A 23,492-nucleotide genomic window follows, 5' to 3' on the forward strand; every position below is an offset into this window, starting at 1 on the left:
GCTAAAAAGGGATGATGCTTCAGAAAAGCCTGGAACAAAGAACGGAAGCAATTTTCAATACGTGAGATTGTTCAGGCAACGAAATCCCTAACTCATTGAGTCATTCGCACGGCCGGAAACCGAAATAGCAACAACACAATCAGTTTGAAAGAAATCTGGGTTATACTAAGTATACACACAGCAAATACACCCAGCCAGAGGAAGATTTTCAAAAATATCTTCTAGTTTGTCAGAAAGAGGTGCAAACTTTTGTTATTTCTACTTTTATCGCCTGAGCAAAAGGAAAGGACAACCAGCCGACTCTTTCCAGGCAGACCTCACATTGCTTACAGCACTAAGGAGCAGATACAGAAATGGTTAGAAATTAGATTCAATTTTTAGAAATAAAATTGCTTTAGTAAAAGGGCGGTCATTTGAAGCCGTTCCCTAAATTTGTGTAATTAAGATTAGTTAGTTAGTAGTATTTAACCTTTCTCATGGCATTTGGAGAAGGGTCCGGAAATTTGTCAAAAAACTTGTCCTCAGAACATGCACTTTTGCACCCTCGGAGGTGGTTTTTGATGAATGGATGGATCGAGATTTATTTATGTTTGCATTTTAATGTCTGCTACTGATGTTTCACTTCTATACTCTTAGTAGATGTTAGAAGTAAGTAGAGATAAATCGTTATTGCTTGAAGTTTGTGAGTAAAAATCAATCATAAATGGTACTTTTATCTCTTGATTAATTTCTGCTCATATTCTCAGAGTGATATACAGCTGATTTGTTTATATGTTGATGTATGAATGTCTAGGTTACCATTTGGCACTTTTGTACGGTGGAATCATTTGTTTGTACTTAACATATGAATAACTTATCATGCGATATGCTGTTCACAACCGTTTTGCCTAACTTCTTATGCAGAATGGTTTATCTTAATTGATTTATATTCTTATGATAGCTGAATGATCTTTATTACCAATTATTGTATGAAATCTTTTTAGATCGCATGATGAAAGAATATTACCCCGGGTTAGTATAGATTAGATGTGTTGTTTTTGTTAGATTAAAGTAGCATAGAGTCAGTTTAGAGTTTAGAATTAGATTAACTTGAAATTACCTTTAGATTAGCATCATCAAAATCTACACACACTCACACATCCTTTAAATTGGGAAGTTGGTCCATCATCCCCAGTCGGACCCGCTACACCAAACGGGCAAGGAGCCGCCAACCAGGTTCCGGACCGGGTGGGTATCCCCCTTGTTGTTGACCCGATTTCGGGGCCCTCAACAGCTCCACATTAAGATCTAGGTTGTCCTGAGGAGATTGAAGATCAGGAAGAATGGAGGCAAAGAGCAGTGCTAGGGATTTCTCCTTCTGTAGTCTCTTCATGGTCATCATCATCGCAGACTAAAAGATAGATTCTCACGAAGAAGGAAAGAATGGATATGGAATCAACAACCCCTTTTTGCAACCTAGATATGAATGTCGGTGGGTTTGGAATCACTCTTTTGCGGAACTCGCGATTGTCGGTAGCAAAGAATTTCTGGATGCCACAAACAAGTGACGACTCAACCCACACATTTTTCCTAGCTTTGGGGATTGAGGAATATCATATATTTGCTATAGTGGTGGGTCTAGCCATTGTGGGGAGCCTACAAAAGGATTTAGTGTTGAAAAGTGTAACTAGGTTCAGTCTTCATAATGAATTGTAATTGTGATTTTTGTAAATGAGGTAAAGAAGAAAATGAAATTGTTATTGGCTTTCTTCATGGGTTTCATGAGAAAGATTTTTTATTTAGATGGCTCCCATTAAGAGCCTTAGGATTTGTCATTAAAGTCAAAAGATTCAATGTCATGTATGAAGGACCCTTATCAAGGATATTAAAAATGTATATGAGTCAATTAGGTTATCTGGTAGCCCTCCAAAGACAAGCACAAGTTCCCTCTTCAAGTCGACCTCAAAAAATCATGTCGTCTCACCTAATTCGAAGACGCATCACTTCACTGGATCATGTTGGCTAATATACATGGGATTACTACTATATATAGGGACCTCAGCCTGTTTCACAGAGACAAAAAAAAATTGACATCCCTCCGATATTTCGAGTGAACAGTGGCAGCGAAGAAGTTTGAAAGTATCTCTGTGATTCTCGGGTGGACAGAGGCAACAATCAAGTTCGGATATCTCTGATTTTTGGGTGGCCTAGTGCAGAGATAAGTTTGGACATATTTGTGGTTCATATAGGAGATTACAATGATAAGAAGAGAATTCAAATTTGGATTTCAAGTTGCAAAAGCATCTCAACGGACAACGAGGATTATTTTGGGCTAAACAGAAGTTAGGATTCATGAGAATAGGTCTCGGTGCTATAGCAGTTCGAACAAGGATATAACTAGAGAAAACTACAGTTCGCTGATCTAGGAAGACTATAGTTTGGTGTATCTTGCAAAGATCACAAGTGTGTAACAAGATCTTGGTACTATTACATGAAGAAGGTCTCAAAACAAAGGAGGTCGAAGTGGAAGAGGATTCAAGAAGAAGGTTGGCTATCAAGAGAGCTTGTGTCTTGGTCTTGGAGTGCCTAATAGGTCAAGGGTATTGGTCTTGTTATTCATCAATTGGAATCTGTATAAGAAGAAATTGTGTGGGTTTTCATCTCAAAGAGTGAGAGGTTTGGCCCTGGCAAATAACCTACATTTTATGTCTCTTGTTTAGTTATGTTCATGCTTGGTTACTATTTGATGAAGAAGAACCCTAATAATCTAAGTTGAAGAAGATTCTAATCTAAAGAAGCAAAAAGAATTCACAAGCAGTTACTAATCGAAGAGAAATCACCTAATTCTAATGCCCTAGATTTCTCAACATTTAGATCACCTCACCTTCTTTGATTTGGGGACTAGAAATTTGAAGAGGTTGGCTCACATAGGGGATCTACCCTCCTATGTGATTTACTCCCAGATCTAGCCAAAATACGGGCATATACTTAAAAATTCAAGATCTTCTTAAAAAACTTTAACAAGAAGACCTCCATCTTCTAGATCCAAGGCTCCTATCTAATGGAAAACATGAAGCAAAGCATTCAAAACAACTTGGGTATGCCTGCAATTTTTCAATGTTTGTTATTGAGGGGAAATTTATAAAAGACTCCTTTCAGCTGAAATTTTATGGCATTGCAAGGAATTTCACCATAATATTAAATATCAAGTTGTGGGGAGGATATTTAGGCTTTAGAAACACTAATGGACCAATCTCTTTCAAGGATGCAATGAAAGGGAAGGCTTCCATTCATACCAAGAAAATCCAAAATATGATAGTACCCTACATTGTTAGACAAATGGAACAAGCACCAACCATGGAAGTTAAACTCCAAGCGGTAAAATCACTTTTTTTTTTTATCTTCAATCTAAGGTGTTAATTACAAGTTTAATGGATTCTAGCCAAGATCTAAAGATTTACATTAGTGGGTGTTTTCTTCTTGGAAACCCAATTGTGACATCTACTTATGTTCCAAAGGTTTCTTCATAGTTCAATTTGATACACAAAAAAATTTGGAGGGCATCCTAAATGATGGGACATGGTTTTTGGGTAGAGTTGGGCTCTTCATTACCCCATGGTTCCAAGATTTTGATGCCACAAGCATGGTGGTCACAATAGTTCCAATTTGGTTGAGATTCCCAAATATCCCTCTCCCTTTTTTGGCACCATCAAGTCCTAGAGAATATTACAAATACTTTGGGAAAATTCAAAAAGATGGATTTTGACATAACAAAAAAAGATATATTTACATTTTCCTTAATTTGAGTAGAGATAGACATTAGAAAAGGTATACCTGATTGTATCCAACCAAAACATGAAAAAATCCAACGGAGCCAAGTTTTATATTATGAGAACACAACATTTAGATGCCACTTTTTTTTCAAACAGGACACTTGCAGAACACATGCCCACTAGAAAAAAAGATCCTGAAAAAACAAAAGGAGGCAAACCCATAAGCCAAAGGGATGGCAAGTATCTAACCCTCGCCTTTCAGAAGAAGAAGAGACCATGGAGAATAATCTAGATATGGATGCACAGGCACAACATGGTAACCATGTGGATGGAGGTGTTGTGGATCATTCAGGAACTGCAACCCATATTTAGAAGGGTACTAAATTAGTAGAGATCAATAAATCAGAGTAATAGAAATAGGAAACACTTAATGAAAAGGGCACAGAGGTTATAAAGAGAACCCGTGAATCTGAGAGCTCAGAATCAGAAAAATAAACCCCTCTGCAGGAAGCTAGGAATGCATTGGTAGTGGTAACAGTTGATCTCAACCATAGGGTTTGGAAAAAAATTCAGAAAAAGAAAGGCAAAAAGGGGAAGTTAAGTGATTTTTTTCACACGTAACTCTAGAAAAATTAATGTAATTTTTTACAGTTTTCCTTTTTATTTCTCATCAGCAGAAAGCCAAATATGACTGAATTCTTAACAACATCTACAAAATATAATTATATTCCTTTTTTTTAGGTTGAATAAAATTACTATTTTTCTTGAGGCAAAAAGAAGAAGAAGTCATTAAGACACAAAAAAGAGTCATTAAGATATAAGTCATTAAGTCATTAAGCCAATTGAACACATTCAAATAAGTATAATTATTTGTCCATATTTGGATTATGGGCTATGATAATCCTTAATATGTTATTGATTGTGTATGGTCTCAGATAATCATGATTGAATGCTTGTAATTCATTGTCATATTCATTGGTAGCCACCTTACATGCTTATCATTTAAATGAATGGTTTCACTATGTAGTATGATGTTATATTCTCTATCCATGAACTATTTTATACGCTACGAGTTGAATGAATTACTTGAAATTATGCTAGAAAATACTTAATACATGAACAAGGTGATAGGATTTGAGTTTATGAACTGTCATGGTGTTGTTGTGATAGATGGTTATAATAGTTGAAATATTTTGAGACTGTATTGTTTGAAAGATAGATTGTGGATCCCTTTGAATGGTATGCATTTTTATAGATCACATTATTGATGGATTCATCTCTCATTGTATAAGCTTAACCAACTTGCTATAGACAACAAGGTTGGATTGTCTCATATGTTTTCATTAAACAATGTGTCTTCTATGTAAATTGATCGTGGGGGCCAAGCTCTCATCTCTCACTTCGTTTGGTGTATTTATGGCCTTTCTAGTGCCCAAGTTTTATTTTTTTCATGGAGTGGTACTTTGAGGGTCAAAATTTAGGGTTGGGTCCATATTTACTACTAATTTTGGTGTTTGGGCTATTTCCCCTTTCCTTAGAAATTTGTCCATATTCCCTGTTCCTTAGTTTGTTGGTAGAATTCAAAAATCCAAGGGTCTGGAGATGGCAAGGAGAAGCCTATGTTGTAATAGCCTAGATTTCTCCAAGGAAGGATTTCTTTCTAAGATGAAATCACATCTGAGGCATCATCCTTTGTGGAGGCTCAAATTTCTCCAAGGTTGGATTTTTTCTATAATGTCCCCAATTAATAATTTTGCTAAAGGAAATCCTCAATTTTGCAATTTTGGCGAATAATAAATATTTTTAGATAAATAAAATTAGGATAAATAAGTTGTGAAGGTATTAAATAAATTTTGTAGAAAAGTCGATGGTTATGACTTTGGAAAAGAAGAAAAATTAAAGTGAACATAAGTTGCGGAGGTTACCAAAAAGGGAAATCGAACCATGGGAAAAATCAAATCATGGTATCAAAGCATGGTGTGAGAGAAATCAAACGATGCTATGAGGAACGGAAAGCAACAATAAAAGGAAGGCTAGAGTCTCATTTTGATCATTCTATTTTGGCATTTCATTTTAGAATTGGAGAGTTTTCTTGAGCTTCTTAACCAAGTCAACCAATGTTGTTTAACACAAGGAATTTCCAAGCAGAATTTCACCCTCATTTCAGATAACTTCGAGTGTATCCCTAGTGAGGTAATTTGGGGAATCCAATTCAGAATCTCTATAGGATTTATTGCAGGTATTCACTCAATTTTCCACTCCTTGGGCACAAAGGCAATTTGAGTTGCTCATTGGAGGATCGACTATTGTGGGTTGGATTTACAGCTATTTTGCAAGGGTTTAGCAAGTAGTGTTTTCTCAGGTATTAGATCTGATTTTGCCTAGAAGCTTGAGTAAGGAATTTTGTAGGCATTTGGAGGAGTTTACCTTTAGGGAAATTGTGCATTCTTGTAGCAGTTTGATTTTTACAACTCACTAGTAGTCTATGAAGGCTACACCAAGATTTTGGGGTTTTAGTGACTGGAGGATTTAGCCCAAGAATTTTCTGGCTTTTTTTGGGTTTTGTGGGAGGATTTTGTGGCTAAAATTTCAGAAATTTTCAGACAATATTCAAGTTTGAAATCCTCATTCTTATAGTAGGGAAAAATACTCGTTTAGCTGGGATTTTTGCACGATGCAAGCATTTTGGGTCAATTCGAATTATCTCAAACTATTTCTAAGTTTTATTGGTTGGGGTGTGAGGAGCCTCTCTCTAATTAAAAAAAAAAAAATCAGAGCAGTTTTGAAGGGTCATTTTGCATTTTTCCTCTAGCAGCAGCAGTGGGAGCAACAACATTATTTTATGGGAATTTGCACGTTTTGGGGCTTTCCAGGTCAGCTACAATTGGCCCAATATTTTTCTACGTTTGGTAGATTTGGGTGAGTGAAGTCTCCAGTTAATTTTTCATAATTTTTGGAGAATATTTGATGCCTCAAATATCAATTTGCCTCCAGGAGTAGCCCAGGTGCACACATTCCACTATATTTTGTACTCAGCTTCTCATTGGATATTTAATAAAATGGCTCAACTCTATTATTTCTACTCAACAATGTTCTAAATTTGTTGTTCTTGTGGAGTTTTCATATTGCATATTTAGTTGTTTGTTGTAGCTAGTTCATGTTTTGATATTTCACTGTATTTCTCTAGTTAGAATATTACAGTGGTATCAGAGCATGATCTTGGCCAACTGTGGGGAAGCTAGCAAGATCATGGAGGTGTAGGCATGCATGCATAATGATTGGTGAAATTTGTGGATATTACAATGGCGCAAAAGGGGAGGAGTACACAAGAAATCATGGAGGAGATCCTTAGAAACAATGAAGAGATGATAGAGATGTTAGCCCAATTGTGTATCAATAAGGGAATAAAACTAAACTATCTTCATCCTTATAATAGAGGCACTAGAGGTGCACATGCCACGGGAATGAAGCCACTTACACCATGTGGGAAAAGTTAGCAGAATAAGGGTACCAGACCTCCTCAAGAGGAGTGGATAGGATGAGAGCAGTTAGATGATGGGACCAGGAGGAGATCTTACTTCCTATTGTGGGGCCTAGGGCATGGGTACACTGACAGCGAGCTTAAGGAGGAGGGTGAGAAATACACTGAGGACAGGCAAGATTGTGAGGAGGACATGGATACACCCAGTGTGACACAAGATCCACCCTTGTTGGAGTTTCCTTCAGTAGCCTCGGTTGAAACAATGGTGGAGACAATTGAGCATACACCCGTTAATGAGGTGTCAGGGGACACATAGTTACCCACCATTAGTGAGGTTCCAGGAGACATATCCCCAGCGGATGAGGTGCCAGGAGACACAAAGGTATCTAGAGTTGTGACTAATTTTATAGATGATAACCACCCACAGCAATTTCAACAAATCCAGGCCACCCTTCTAGTATTGAAAAGGAAGACCACGAAAATCTGAGAGACTATTTTGTAGTGAACGAGGAGATGGAAAGCATGAGAGTAGCTTGCGCTGAGACAACGGCCAAGCTAACTCACTTTGGGGAATGGTTGGATTCCCTAGTGACACAGCTAGAGGAGTACACATTGGAGCATCATAGCAACCCTCTTCAGGCATATATAGATGGGGCTTGCAACAATAATAGGTTACCTTTGCACATTGGTGAGAGGGAGGCAGAGTTACCTAAACAGATCTCATGTGTTGACCGAGATTGTGAGATGAGGCAACATGAGTTGTGTAGGGTGCAATGTTCGCAGGTTGGAGTTGTGCGTACAGGTACCCATGAATTTGACCTTGCCCTTGGGATTGGATGGCATGAGATTCTGAATTGTTACCCAATAGGGCTATATTTATGGAGATGATGGTAGTCAAGAGTAAAACTCAGCAATATATTCCAAAAATTAGGGATACTGGGTGCCCAGGTTGGAATTGGGATCAAGGAGGGGCTTCCTCTCATATAATTGAGATGTAGGATGACGGTTGTCGGGATCCAGGTGGGATTCCCCACCACATCATGGATGTGGCTAGTGATGGAATTGACGGTGTGACAGATCCAGTGACTGAGCATCCACACACTTTTGGATCTCCATCAACATTAGTGATGGGTTGGGTTGACAGGAGAGTAGGTAGACTGCACAAGTTGTTTGAGCATGTTGGTTGTGCATGGAGTCATAGGATGATCAACATAATCTAGCAGGAGTTTGTCGGAGGAGGTGGCATTGGTAGGCTACCAGATAGTGCCTTGTATGGGGCCGAGGGTTCTCCCCAGTTATGTGGGGCACAATGGTCATGGAGGAGAAACAAAGTAGTGGCATCACCACTAGTACATAGGGGGATTCACCTCTCGTGTCTCTCAGAGAGATTTTGGAGGCAAAGCCCATACATCAGAGGGTATGGTGATGCAACAGTGGAGGTGGTGATAACAGTAGGGTGCAGGCTGACACATAGTATCTCATCTTTAGATCATGGCATCTAGTATCATGCAGGAGCATGTAGCATCGAGAAGTGGTTTGCAAATGAGCACGTATATGCATGGCGATGTGTTGTGGTGTGTGGATTTGCACCATGGAGTGGAAGGAGTGACATACACCACATCGATTTTACTAGTGGAGTGGTAGATGCATTGACACATGGGATGCCATATGGTACAAGGTGGTACGGTAGTGAGTGTTGATATCCATTAGTGCACAGAGTTGTGCCTCAAAGGTTAGTGCTATGCAGAGAAGTGAAGGGGTGTGTATTTATGTATAGCTGAGCATGATGATGTACAACATGTTGTTAGAGTGTTTCCACCAGAGATATCTCCTGACAAGGATGTCAGGCACACCTAGATTTGGAGAGTGAGTTGATCACAGGGCTGATTGTGAGCTTCCATTTATCACCCTCCAACATTGCACACTGACACATGGGACTTGGTTATTATCTCCTGATGCTCTCATCACGAGCAATAGGACCCAGGAGGTTCATCTGAGACAGTTGGATAGGAGATAGTGCATCAAGAGAGAGGCTTTCCAGTTGTGGCATATGGTTAGGGTACAAGTTGGCAGGTGTAGGCATGGGGATGGTCTGATCTATTGCAGGGATAACACATGCTCCACGCTTGAGCCCACATTTAGTGTGATGCATGACACCTGTTGGGCGAGACATTCTGAGATGTCTCAGGAGCACATACAGTGGTTTGTGGACCCATCTTACAGGTGGATGTTTAGACTCCAATCAGTTTTTGGTAGCACCTACAGGAGACAAGATAACAAATCCCACATTGTGATATGGCAGGCACGGAGTAATATTGCACACACTGGACTGATTGAGGATGTATGGAGTACATATATCGATTGCTTGTAGGGACCCAAGATGTGGTACAAGTTGGTGCTAGTAGTTGTTAGGAATTTTCCACAAGCGATATGGCTATGGGATCTAGGGATTCGGTTGAATGATTGGTCACTCTATTTTGTGACGAACAGGATCATGGCAGAGAGTGACTCAGATCACTCTTGGTTTGACATATGGAGGAGCACTGACGCTTTTGTCACATGGCAAGGCCAGTGTTCATTATTACTGCTCCAAACTGGTATTAGCAATAGGCGGCTAGACATTGATATGTTTGGCATATGGGGGAGCACTGAGGCTCTTTTCACATGGCAAGGCCAGTTTTCCATGTTACTGATCCAGATTGATATTAGCAGTAGATGGTTAGACGTTGATATCATGGAGATATCAGGGAAGGATGAACTTGGCCTTCACATATTTTTCACCATCAGGCTCTAGGAGAGGAGGATACAGTCTGCACATGATGGGCAGTATGTCATAGTCAGAGTGGTGCAGCGTTAACATGGTGGAACCCTTCTGAGACTAGCATGGGATTTAGGCATCAACTACCCTTCGAGGTGATCTGGTTCCTACAGGGGGAGATCATTTAGATCTTCCATTGGGTTTTAGTGGTTTTCTACTGGTGTGGGGGACTTCACCAGCATGATAGGTTGGTTAGTAGGAGGATACTAAGGGAAGTTCATGCGGGAGAGACTTCATCCCCACAAGGATTGTGTTGTCCTCGTGAGTTTACTCTTGCAGTACATGAGGTGGAATACTTAGTAGGGAAGCTTCATGGGGAGTTGGATAGAGTCCTACATTATCATGATGCTCTACTTATTAATAGTATGCAGAGGGCTTCTGGTACCCATATCCGGTTGGATAGCGAGTGGAGAAAGGTGTGCTTCACGTTGATTACGATGGTTTGGGATCCTCGTATCGATGGATTCCTTCATCTCGGGACAGTGCTGAGATTGGGGATGACTCAATGGTACATTTTGGACCCTGGTATTATTAGTGGTTATAGTGGTGATTAGAAGCCAGAGATGGCACTTGTTCATGCATTACATGAGGACAAGAAATTTTTGGCAGGGAGGATTGTAATGTCCCCAATTAATCGTTTTGCTAAGGGAAATTCTCAATTTTGCAATTTTGGTGAATAATAAATATTTTTAGATAAATAAATTAGGATAAATAATTTGTGGGGCTATTATATCAATTTTGGAGAAAAGGCAATGGTTGGTACTTAGGAAAAGAAGAAAAATTAAAGTGAACATAAGTATTGGATGCTACCAAAAAGGGAAATCAAACCATAGGAAGAATCAAACCATGGTGTGAGAGAAATCAAACCACGGTATGAGGAAGGGAAAGCAACAATAAAAGGAAGGGTAGAGCCTCATTTCAATCATTCTATTTTGAAATTTTATTTTAGAATTGGAGAGTTTATTTGAACTGCTTAGCCAAGTCAACCAATGTTGTTTAGCACAAGGAATTTCCAAGCGGAATTCCACCCTCATTTCAGAGAACTTTGAGTGTCTGCGAAGTGAGGTAATTTGGGGAGCCCAATTTAGGATTTCCATAGAGCTTTATTGCAGGTATTCACTTAGTTTTCCACTCCTTGGTCACAGAGGCAATTTGAGTTGCTCATTGAAGGATCAACTATTGTGGGTTGGATTTCCAGCTAGTTTGCAGGGGTTGAGAAAATAATATTTTTCCGAGTATTGGAACTAATTTTGGCTAGAAGTTTGAGGAAGAAATTTTGCAGGGATTTGGAGGAGTTTCCCTTTAGGGAAATTGTGCATTCTTGCAAAAATTCCATTTTTGTAGCTCACTGGTAGTCGGTGAAGGCTACATGTAGATTTTGGGGTTTCAGTGACTAGTGGATTTATCCCAAAAAAATTGGGTTTTCCTAGGTTTTGTGAGAGGAGTTCGTGGATAAAATTTCATGATTTTCTAGATGATATTCGAGTCCAAAATCCTCATTCTTATAGCAGGGCAGATTGCTAGTTTAGGTGGGATTTTCGCACTATTTGAGCATTTTGGGTAAGCTGGAATTAGCTAAAACAATTTATGGGTTTTATTGGTTGGGGTGTGAGGAGCCTCTCTCTAAGTTTTTAGAAATTTCATAGCAGTTTTGAGGGGAATTTTGCATTTTTCCTCTAGCAATAGCAGTAGCAGCAACAACCTTATTCTCTGGGAATTTTCACATTTTGAGGCTTTTCGATCAGTTGGAATCAACCCAAGGTTTTTCTAGGTTTGGTAGATTTGGGTGAGAGAAGCCTCTAGTTAATTTTTCAAAAGTTTTGGAGCGGATTTGAGGCCTAAAATATCAGTTTGCCTCTAACAGCAACAACAATAAATTTTTGGGTAGAGTGTACAACTAGTGAGCCATTTCAACCTAGAGTTTTCTTCATTCTCACCTGGGTTTTACATGCTTGATTTAGCAAGACTAGGTGCACACATTCCACTATATTTTGTACTCAGTGTCTCATTGGATATTTAATAAAATGACTTAGCTCTATTAATTCTATGCAACAATGTTCTAAATTTGTTGTTCTTGTGGAGTTTTCAAATTGCATGTTTAGTTGTTTGTTGTAGCTAGTTCATGTTTTGATATTTCACTGTATTTCTCTAGTTAGAATTTTACATTTTCTAAGTGGAAATTGCATTCGGGGTGTCATACCTTATGGAGGCTTAGATTTCACTTCTAAGTGATGTTCATATCTGAGATCTAGAACATTCGAGGGTGATGAAGGTTGTTCACTTCTTGGGAGTCTAAATGCTCATATGTCTAGATAACTCCCTTTTTACTTTTTATGTGGGGGTTGGAGTGCATAAGTAATATTGGGGCTCACACATGTGAGTTGTACTAACTTGAATCCATAGATATAGGGTTGGTGAAAGGCACATTCCATTTTACAGCTTGAATACAAATTAAGTTGAATATGCCCAGCGGAAACCTTCACCAAGCCTAGACATTTTCAAGGTCATATACTCTAATTCAATGGCAGAATGCTAGCGTGATAGTGTCATGGAGGCTAGATATTGTACACTTGAATGCCACATGGCACTATAAGGGTGATGTGGCAATGATGTGGTAAGTGACATGGAAACGGCATGGCATGTGACATAGTGATGGTGCGACAAATGGTATCATCACAATGGCTTCACCCCACCCTCAAAGCAGGTTAGAACTCATTTTAGCAGGGGGTTGAAATTGCTTTGATTATCTCATAGATATGGAGGGTGGTATCACCTTTTTTCCCATGGAGTGGATGTTAACCTCATGCACATTAATTAGGCGAAGTCCCTACCCAGTTGAGATCAACGATTGGAATCAATTGAAGGGGATCCCATCATTATCAATGTATAATGAGTAGGGGGCATGGTTGGTATTAGCACCCCAAACTTCCCATCTTCAATAGAAGATTGAGATCAATTGTAGGGTTCCCTTTCCCCAAATTCAAATCCACTCATGTGGGCATCCAATATGCCAATCATACAGTTGGGGTGGTTTCATGCTGAGTGTGGTGTGCAACCATGTAGTTGATGCAATGGATGAGTAAGTGGTTGATATAGTGCTACATGGGATAGGTAAGGGCCATGTGGGATCCATAAAACGATGTGGACCCTGGACCCTTCTTATTGGAAAATTTATAACGAGCATAAATTTCAATCCAAGGATCAAATCGAGATAAAATTTATACTGTCAAAAATCTCTTGACAAAGTGAACTCGAAGGTGGTATCAAAAATCAAATCTACGAACTTTGAGAAAATGATGTCACATGACCCCACCTTCATAACAGACCTTAGAGTTTGGGCCAAAACAAACAGGTAACACCTCCCACAACTAAGATAGGTGGGAAGGATTGTTACACCATGGCTTGTGGAATAATATTATTTTAGTTTCTTGTTTGAAAGGTTATAGTAAATGACAATTTCACTTGAGGGACAAAAATGCATCAAAAATTATTGCAATCTAGTTAGTCTGGGCAGAGGAATGAGAGAGGGTGGCATTTATGAGTTATTTCAATGATTTAGTTATGTTTATACATTCTAGCGAGAGGTTGAATAAGACTTCTAGATATGAGGACACATCCAGAGCATGCAGGGTGGCATGCCATAGAGACAATTTTAAAACCTATTATGGATGATGTGATAACATATTGTGTTGATGGATATACTGATACTTACACAACTTACAAGATTGATATTCTTGCATAGTGGGAGATTGTGATGAATAGAGATGTGATATTTGATGAGGATGTGAAGCCTTCTGAATCATAGGATTGTCCTTTAATGATTTAGGAGAGAGAGAAGGATAACGTTCAATAGATTGATTCTAAGACTTGAAATGAATTAGTTTCAGAGGGAGATGAGGTGAGATTGGTGTGGATTTGACCTCACTTAATGCTCTAGCTTGTCAAAGGCTAAGATGGATTACCTAGACATTAAAGGACACAAAAGAGAATATAAAAGCACTTATATCTTCTATTAGAGCAAGTTTACCTACTAGGAGATATGCTAGCCACATTGCATCAGTTTCCTCTGTCTATGATCCTTATAGTTGTTTAATGGAGGAGAGGTGTGATACATTGAAGGAGGATCATGTTGATATTATTCCATGTTTGTAGTTGAGAGGTGTTTCTAGAGTACAGGGACAATGTTGATGGATTCTCTCAAACATAGGGAGTTTCTCATGATGTTAATCTTACTTCAAGATCCCCTAAGATGAGGGAGTTGACCTAGTTCAAGTTATTTCAATTACCAAAAGATGGGAAATGCATGAGAGGGATTTTCGTGTTCACGTGTTGTTGATAACTTTGCATAGTTTGCTACCTATACCACAAGCTTGGTATTTCAGGATTGAGGAGTTGACTTGTGTAGACTTTTATCTTTGTGAATTTGATGGATGTCATCTACATTTCCATGTCTTTTCTAGAGATATGAAAATATTTGCATGATGTCTTGGATAGTTCATAGTGTGGTTTCCAGAGATCTCAGCCCATCATGTTGACTTGGGGGATGATAGAATTTGGTAAGTTGTTTTTGTTCCAAGGTTATGTTCCTTCATGTTCATAAGTGGTTAATATCCTTTGTAACATCGAGTTGTTGTGATATAATGGGTGATAATTTAATTATAGGAGAAAGTGGTTGGTTCTATGACTATCATAGATATAGATGTGTAGATGGTAGATTTGGTGGAGTTGTAAAGGAAGCTGGAAAGTGTTGATGTAAGCATGTTCCTCATAAAGAGGTAATGTTAGCTTTTGAGTTACTATGAAAGTTTTTACACTATATTTGGGGGTGTTTCATGAGATTTCAAGTACATGGTGTATGTTCAACCCCTAGATGGTTCGAGATATATTATTTTGATAGGAGATAGTCCCACATTAGAGATAGTTTACTCATTGGTTGTTTGATCTTAGTTGTTTCCTTGATTAGCATTCTTCACTAGGGTATTAGAGTTCAGTTGAAAGATGGTTGACATCCTTCATGATGGCTAGTGCATGGAGATGATTTCTTTCTTGGAGAACGTGCTACTTAGGAGGAGGATAATTTTGCATCTCGGAGGAGGGAATCAAGGTCTACACAACTTTGGGGTTGCTTTGATTCCTGTATTGAGGCTTAAAGTTGCATCAAAGATACATGAGTTCCAAAAATGTCCATGCAAGGGGAATGGACCTAATAGAATATATATGAATTAGGAAGAGTAATGGAGATTCTATAGGTTCGTAACAAAGGAGTGTGGAAACATATTGTGTAACTACATCCCTTTGGAGCATTTATTATGTATAACATCACCTTGGAGTTTGACAAGTGTACCATTAGAGTGTATCACTTCACTTATGTGAGCCTACATGCCTTATTATAGGTTGCTTGTAAGGGCATAATCCCACATATGTATTGTTGGCCTCCCTTACCCCTCATATATAGAGAGGAAGGAGAGAGTCCTTTTATTCATTATCATTATTATACTCTTCGCTCTATACTTTTCCTCTTAGAGTCAGATGCAATGATTCATGAGGAAACTCTAGGAAAAGTTATGCAGAGGGAAAGAGGATGTCTTTTTTTGGAGCTTTCTCTTGTGAAATGTTTGGGTTTGTTCCCATAAGCTAGAAATTGGAGACGACGTTCACTCTATAATTCACATACTTGTTCATTATCTCACGTTAGAAATGTGACTAAGACGAGCACACTAATCTTCTTGTATCATTTGCATCATACCTTCTCTCTTTTTTCTTGGAGGTGCCAAGATTCCTTGGAGCTTTTGGAGCATCTCTAATACTAAGGTTTGGGTTTCATCCCCATGAAGATTTGGAGATTATGGTTTTGAGACTAAACATTAGGTTGTGCTTGTTGAAGAGAAGAGAAAGAGGTAGAGAAAGAGGCAGATTTTTTTCTTTAGAGAATATGCTAGTATGATGCTTGATTATTGGAACTCCTTGGTTTGAGCAAGGGTTTTTTTGGTTTTCCCTAGCTAAGGTTTTGGAGAGCTAGAGGACCATGCTAATTATGTCATGATGAGTCTATGGTATGTACATAAATTTCATTTTAATACTTATATATGAAAGCTTCAACTATCCAAATTTATTATATTGCATATTTAATTTTCTATCATCTATTTATTCATGGTTTTGATAATGTCCATCACCTCTATATCTTGCTAATTTGAAATAAGTTAAGTCTGAAATCATTAAGTGATTTAACATTAATATTAAAGAAGATAGGGAAGATTTGATGTTGCATGTGCAACTCTCATAAAGTGCATTTAAGATAAGTTGCGTGCATAATAAGAAACACTTTGATATCTTCTCTCTTGAATTGCTTAGGGGATAAGGGTTATTAAGCAGTGAAATATGGTATGCTTTTGCTATTGCTTTATTTATTTTTCAAAACAGCCTTGGTGTTGAAGATTCACAGCGTTAAGATTCATGAAACAATTGGGAAAGAGGTTTTTATTTTCTGAAGTTGCATTAACTTCCCTAAGTTTGGAAATTTTTTACATCTACTAGTCATCCTGTACCGAAAATCCTATCATCAATGTCATGTGAAGAAGTGTGTTCATGTTCAAAAATATATGTATATATTGTTTTAACTATGAATTTAATAGAGAAATCCTTTCCAATAGTTTCATTTCTCTCCTCAATTAACCAGAAAGTTAACATCATTTCCATAATTTATCATTAAGAATCTAACATCTTACCTCAAGGGCATTGTCTAATCAATATTACTTTGACGATGCCTACATTACATTTCCTTGTCAATCATCCCTTGTTTCCCACTCTTGTTTAAGAGGAATGTTAAAGGAAACAAATATGGCATCAAGTAGCTTAAGCAACTCCACCTTAGCACCCTTTCAATAAAAGGCTTATGACTATTAATGGTTACATATAAATGTCTAAATTGTTTCTCCATCTTCAATTAATTTGGAAATCGAATACAATGCATTCTCACAACATGGCATTCAAAAAATATATTTGTATAATTTTGCACCACCAACCCTACAATTATTTAACAAAGGTTGTATTTGTGATAACTTGCCTGACATTAGATAGTTCCACCTCATCAATGGTTCAGATAACTAATAGAAGTAGTGTTTTACTTGTCTTAGAAAACTGATTTCCTTAAAAGGTTAGGATTATATCTTGAAAATCCAATGATATTCATCCAACCATCCATCACAACAGAAAATCAATCTATATGCCATGACACCTTCAATGGAGCCATAATGTTTTCAAGCCAAGATTTTTCCTTGTCAACAAAGAGAAAAATATTTCTTCCTTTCTAGCTGTATTTGGGCATAAACATTGAGTCATCTAGAAAATATGTAGTAGACAGATTTTATTTTAGTTGCCTCCAAAATTAGGATTTCACTAACTTTGAACATTATGTGTCATGGATATATGTTGGGCAAATTCATTTTGGTACCTATATTTTTTTATCACATTCATAATTCATTATTGATACTAATAAGCACCACGTGATATTCTTTTATGTTTAAATGGCCTTATAAAATTAAAACAATGTGATATATATTAGCATAGGTCTATCTTAACTTCAGGTTTATCAAACACCATGTTGGATCAAATATGTAGAGGTGAAAATCTTTTTGAGGGAGAAAAAAACTTGAAGAATATTTGTTCCTGGACAGAAACCTTTTTGAGAGAGAAAAACTCAAGGAAGGTTTGGTCTTTGACAGGTTTGATGCCTCTTGATGTTTGATAGAGCTGAAGTTAAGATGCATCTGCCCTAATAATATGTTGGTTCCTTATACTATGTAGAATGATCATTAACTGCATGAACAAGTTGGTTAAAATATGAGGAACAAGACACATTAAATGGGCTACTGCATGCAAGGAAAATCATTTCTATATTATGATCAATGATCTCTTACCCTTGATACCAAACATATCAACAAGTGCATCTATTAAAAGTCCTCCTTATGAAACGTTTCTGCAATGTTAGGTGAATGCTTGACCTTTCAAGGTATTCAAAATAACCCTGCAATAACAGTAACATATTTCTCATCTTCAAGAAGAGCTTGGGCCACATTAGACAATATCTGACAAGAATTAATCTATCATCATAATCGTTGCTACATTCACTCTTCAATAGTAGAAATGATGGAGATAAATCATAGAATCTTCAATCTATTAAAGACTTTTATGCCATATCTTTTAATAAAATAAAACATAGTTCTCACATATTAAAACGGTAGAACATATGTCGCTGGCCATCAAAAGATAGGAAGGTAAGATATTGTGGATAAAAAAATATATTTCTTGTGAAGAGAATTCCGAGCTTGGGATCATAGATAATGAGTCCATGAATGGTTCCTATTATCCATACCAACGATCCAATGCAGTTAGCAGGCTGTATGTGACTGAGATAAAGGGCAATACGATGCTAGTAGAATCCCACGGCCTAGCATTTAGAACCTCTTGTTTCGGATTATAGAAATTCCCACATGGTTTAGTTTCAATGATGATGGTACGTAGGATAACTTACCAGGTTCTCATGTGCAATATATGTCTGTGAGATTTTACCACATAATATTGCTTCAATCAATGGTTAGCCAATTCTATACAAAAACAATATAGTTAATCCCTCGTCATTACATTTTCGAATGTCAATGTTGGTTTGTTGGGTTGGTGCAAGAGGATAGCTATTATATCCCATCCCCACCCGAGTTCAAGCTGACTGTGATTGCAAGGCCAATAATATGCCCAAAATTTCTGCAACGCAGATTTAAATATGTTGCTTGCTTTTCTTAGCATTACCAATAATCCCCACAAGAACAATGGCCATCCTTGAAATGATGAAAACGGTTAGCATCCCTCACTGAAATTTCTCGTGCAACTATTTTGGTGATGAATTTGGTTGCAGAGTGACAGTCAGCACATATTCGAAGGTTCTTGACAATCCTAATAGTTCTCCCCGGTGGTGTATTGATAAGCCCAAATGCAATCGCCAGTTTTTCACTGTGGTAGTTAAGAATATCTTCTTTCTGCTCCTCTTCCACATCATGCAATACACAGTTTGTATTGGGAAGATAACCTGCCTCCTTCATCTGCCTAGACAAACTCCCCAATTTTGCATATATTTCCTGCAATTGAGGGTGTGATCTGTCTCCTATAATGAAAGTATATACCTTATTATTGACCTCAATCCAGCTACATCCTGGCTTCCTTTTTACCTTCTTCTCTTTCATTGTCTTTCTCACCTTTTCTATGTCATCCCACCTGCCTGCCATTGCATAAATGTTTGATAGCAAAACATAATGTGCAGCATTTTTAGGTTCTAACTGGAGAAGGCGTTCTGCCACTTGTTGCCCTAGCTCAATATTGTTATGGGTTTTACAAGAACCAAGCAAAGATCCCCACAGAGCTGCATCAGGTTTTACTGGCATTTTGTTGATAAAATCTTGCGCTTCATTCAACCGTCCGGAACGACCAAGTAGGTCAACCATTGAACAATAGTGCTCCATGGAAGGTTTAATGCTATAATCTTGACTCATGGAAAAGAAATATTTCCAACCATCGTCCACCAAACCTGAATGGCAGCACGCAGACAGAACACCAACAAAGGTGACATGATCTGGACTTGTCCCAGAGTGGCGCATTTGTTCAAAGAGTTCCACAGCCTCCTTTCCACTGCCATTGATCGCATATCCTACAATCATTGCAGTCCATGAGACTGTGTTCTGTCCCGGCATACTATTAAACGCCTTCCGTGCATCATCTATGCTCCCACACTTAGCATACATATCTATCAGTGCACTCCCCACAAAGACATCAGACTGAAATCCATTGATGATTATCTCTTCATGGATCTCCTTGCCTTGTTCCAACGCTGCCGAATTAGCACACGCAGAAAGAATGCTAGCAAATGCGCCCCTGTCTGGCCTCACACCTGCCAGTTTCATTTGCCCAAATAGATCAAGGGCATCATCAAAATGCCCATTTTGCACATATCCAGTCATCATTGCTGTCCAAGAGACCACATTTTTTTCAGGCATGCTCAAAAAAAGCTTCTGGGCTTTGTCAACATACCCTTTCTGTACATATCCTGTAATCATCGCAGTCCAAGAAACCACAGTTCTTTCCGGCATAGCCTGAAAAAGCTTGTCGGCTTCATCAAGGTTTCCCATCCGAGCATACCCTGAAATAATCGCATTCCAAGAGACGATGTCGCGTGTTGGCATTTTCTCAAATAGCTCCCGGGCTTCATCAACATGTCCAATCTGGACATACCCTGCAATCATTGCATTCCACGAGACCACATCCAGTTCAGGAATTTTGTCAAACACTTGGCGTGCATTCTCGATACTCCTACATTTCACATACATGTCTACCAGGGCACTCCGCACAATAACATCAGATTCAAACCCACTTCTAGTTATGTCTTCATGAATCCTCCTGCCATGTTCCAGAGACTCTAAGCTGGCGCAGGCCGGCAGAACACTCGCAAAAGTGAAATGATTGGGTGAAACACCTGAGATTTGCATTTGGTAATAGAGATCAAGGGCTTCCTTGGCATCTCCAACCCTGGAATAAGCAGTAATCAAGGCAGTCCACGCGACCACATTCCGTTCGTGCATTTCGTCAAACACGTTGCGTGCAAACTCCATACACCCACATTTCACATACATGATAACAAACTTGGTTTCCAGGAAGGTATCGGTTTTGAATCCAGATTGAATGATGTGCGCATGAAGCAATTTTCCATGTGAAAGAGATCTATTGTTAACGCAGGCATGCAAGAACGAAGCATAAGCATAAGCAGGAACCGAGCCTGACTGTTGCAGAACAAGAAAGGCTTCTTTTAATCGGCCCTCTCGGCACAGTCTCCTGAAGGAAGGGCCATTGTTAGCATTGCCATTGCCTTTGAAATTCTCTTCAAAAATAGCCATATTGCTGATTTTCATGGGTTGAGGAAGCAACAGCATCTTATTGCTGTGATTAATCCCATATACGCAATGCAATTTTATGTCCATAAACTCCAAAATCCTATACATTTTTGGTTTAACCCATCGATCCCATACCCTCATTTTATCTCCATTACTTCAGTGAATATATTAATCTTTTTACAAACATTGAACGCTCCTTGCATTCTGCAGTATTTGATACGTAGCGATTTGAAGGCAATGAAGCCATTATTACCTGGATGGCTATAGCGGTCTGCCAGAATGCAAATTTGTAGGTTCAGTTGTGAGAAATCGTCGATCGTTTTTCATCTGCTATATTTACTGCTTGTCAGGCTTAGGCTGATGTGTGAATCCATCCTGTAAATGATTCTGTTCTTGGACTGTCTAATCTGAAGCCATTAATTCAAGATCTGTGTGCACCTTAAACAATCAATGCTAAACCAAAACAACGATGAAGATACATTTGATGCTCTTCAGCCTCTACTCTGCCATCAATATAATCAATAGAATTGAAGTTTCATCATGTTATCCATTTACGATCTTCATCCTCTAATGTACTTAATACAATGGATGTCTCATCCATCTAAAATTTATGTTTTTACGCTGCCCAAGTCATTTATGAAATTATAAATCCCATCAAAACAATGTTGCCACTTCATTTAGATATCCTAATACAAAGTATGTTTTCATGGCCGGTAACAACCATTATTATAATAATGACGTGTAAAGAGGTCACTGAAATATAGTATCTAGTTCATATAGATATAAATCATGATGATATCTATTTAATATATTATTTAGTAATTTATTAGTTAGTTTATTAATTTACTACATTAATGATTTCTAATGTTCATTGTTTTATTAATTTCAAATAGGTTCGATCATATTCAAACTTTTATTAATTTCAAATAGGTTCGATCATATTCAAACTTCACATAAAGTAGTTTATAAATTATAAATTTATATGTGTTCAAACGTTATTGTTGACTAGAGTGTTAAATGAGTTTTTTTTCTCTTTAGACCTTGAAGGTGTAGAAAGTAGTGATCACATGATAGGAAGTTGACCTTTTTATTTCAATACACGATCCATATGTGGTTACTAGTGTATGATGAAGTTAAGTTCCATAGGCTATAACACAACTTACAGGTAATTTAAGTGCTCCAAACTCTCAAGAAAGCACGCGAACGCTCTGTCTCCTACATCTCCAGGTCTAGGTCGATGTGAAGTTGTGAATTGTGCTCTCAATGTGAAGTTGTGAGCATTGCACTCGAATCTGATGGAATTCCTCACACTGCACGAGCAAACTCGACTTCGATGACGAACAATGACAAAAAAAAAAACCCAAAAACAAACCATGTTGCAAGTTTTAAATGTCACTTTTCATGGAACACATGTCCTAAGAGCAAAAAACATCAGGGCACGTTTTCGCCATGTCCAAAACATGTGTCTCGATTGGAGGACACGACGATAAATGTTTTTTCACATGTTTGAGGGCACATTTTGTGTCCAACACATGAAATGCGAGACATGAGACCCTGAGGAGTGTGTCATGTGACTTAGGCAGCTTAGGTAAAGAGTAACATAATGCAATTTATATATTATTAGCACAACCATATTAATAAATAATGTTGTTGATAAACCATATACATTTATAAATATTAATATTAATAATATTTATTTATTATTATTTATAAATTATATATTATCATTAATATTATTATTTAGCATTATTAAAAACACCAATTAATAACAACTTGTGATGTGATTAATCCGGAAGATTTATCAAAAATCCGTATGGATTACACAAGTCTAAAATCAAGCATAAATAATAAGTAATATAAACATAAATAATATAATAAATAATAAATAATGTAAATATTAATACTAAAATTATTAATTATTAATAAACGAAATGGATTGACATTATAAATCTAAAGGATGAATATTATAAACTAAAAGGATTAATAAACGCAAAGGATTATTCATATTAAAAACCAAACAAATTAAAAACTCAAAAGATTAATAACCCCAAAAGATTAATAAATGCGAGGAATTATTAATATTATAAAGTCAAGGGATTAATAAACACAAGAAATTAGTAATATTATAAACCCAAGAGATTAATATCATAAACTTTGAAGATTATTAACACAAATGATCAATAAACCCAAGGATAACTATTATAAACCATAGGGATTAATACTATAAACCCTAGGATTAAAACCCAAGGGATTAATATCATAAACCAAAGGGATTAATGAACCCAACTAAGTATTAATATTATAAATCGAAAGGGATTAATAAATCCAACATATTAATATTATAAATTCAAGGGATTGGTAAACCCAAGGGATTGATATCATAAACTCACGTGATTCATATTATGAACGCTAATATTACAAATTATAAATCCAAGAGATTAATATTATAAACCCATGGGACTAATATTACAAGCCCCAATATTACAAATTATTAATCCAAGAAATTAATA

At 37.5% G+C, this 23,492-nt stretch overlaps 1 pseudogene; it reads right to left on the bottom strand.

Annotated features, from left to right (window-relative positions):
* Positions 1 to 18,199: 18,199 nt before the first annotated feature.
* On the bottom strand, positions 18,200 to 21,612 carry LOC149216316 (putative pentatricopeptide repeat-containing protein At3g13770, mitochondrial pseudogene; annotated as a pseudogene).
* Positions 21,613 to 23,492: the final 1,880 nt, after the last annotated feature.

Source organism: Pinus tabuliformis, chromosome 1_1, assembly GCF_031772625.1.
Source record: "Pinus tabuliformis cultivar Carrire ecotype Pingquan chromosome 1_1, CPIR1, whole genome shotgun sequence".
Lineage (NCBI taxonomy): Eukaryota > Viridiplantae > Streptophyta > Pinopsida > Pinales > Pinaceae > Pinus > Pinus tabuliformis.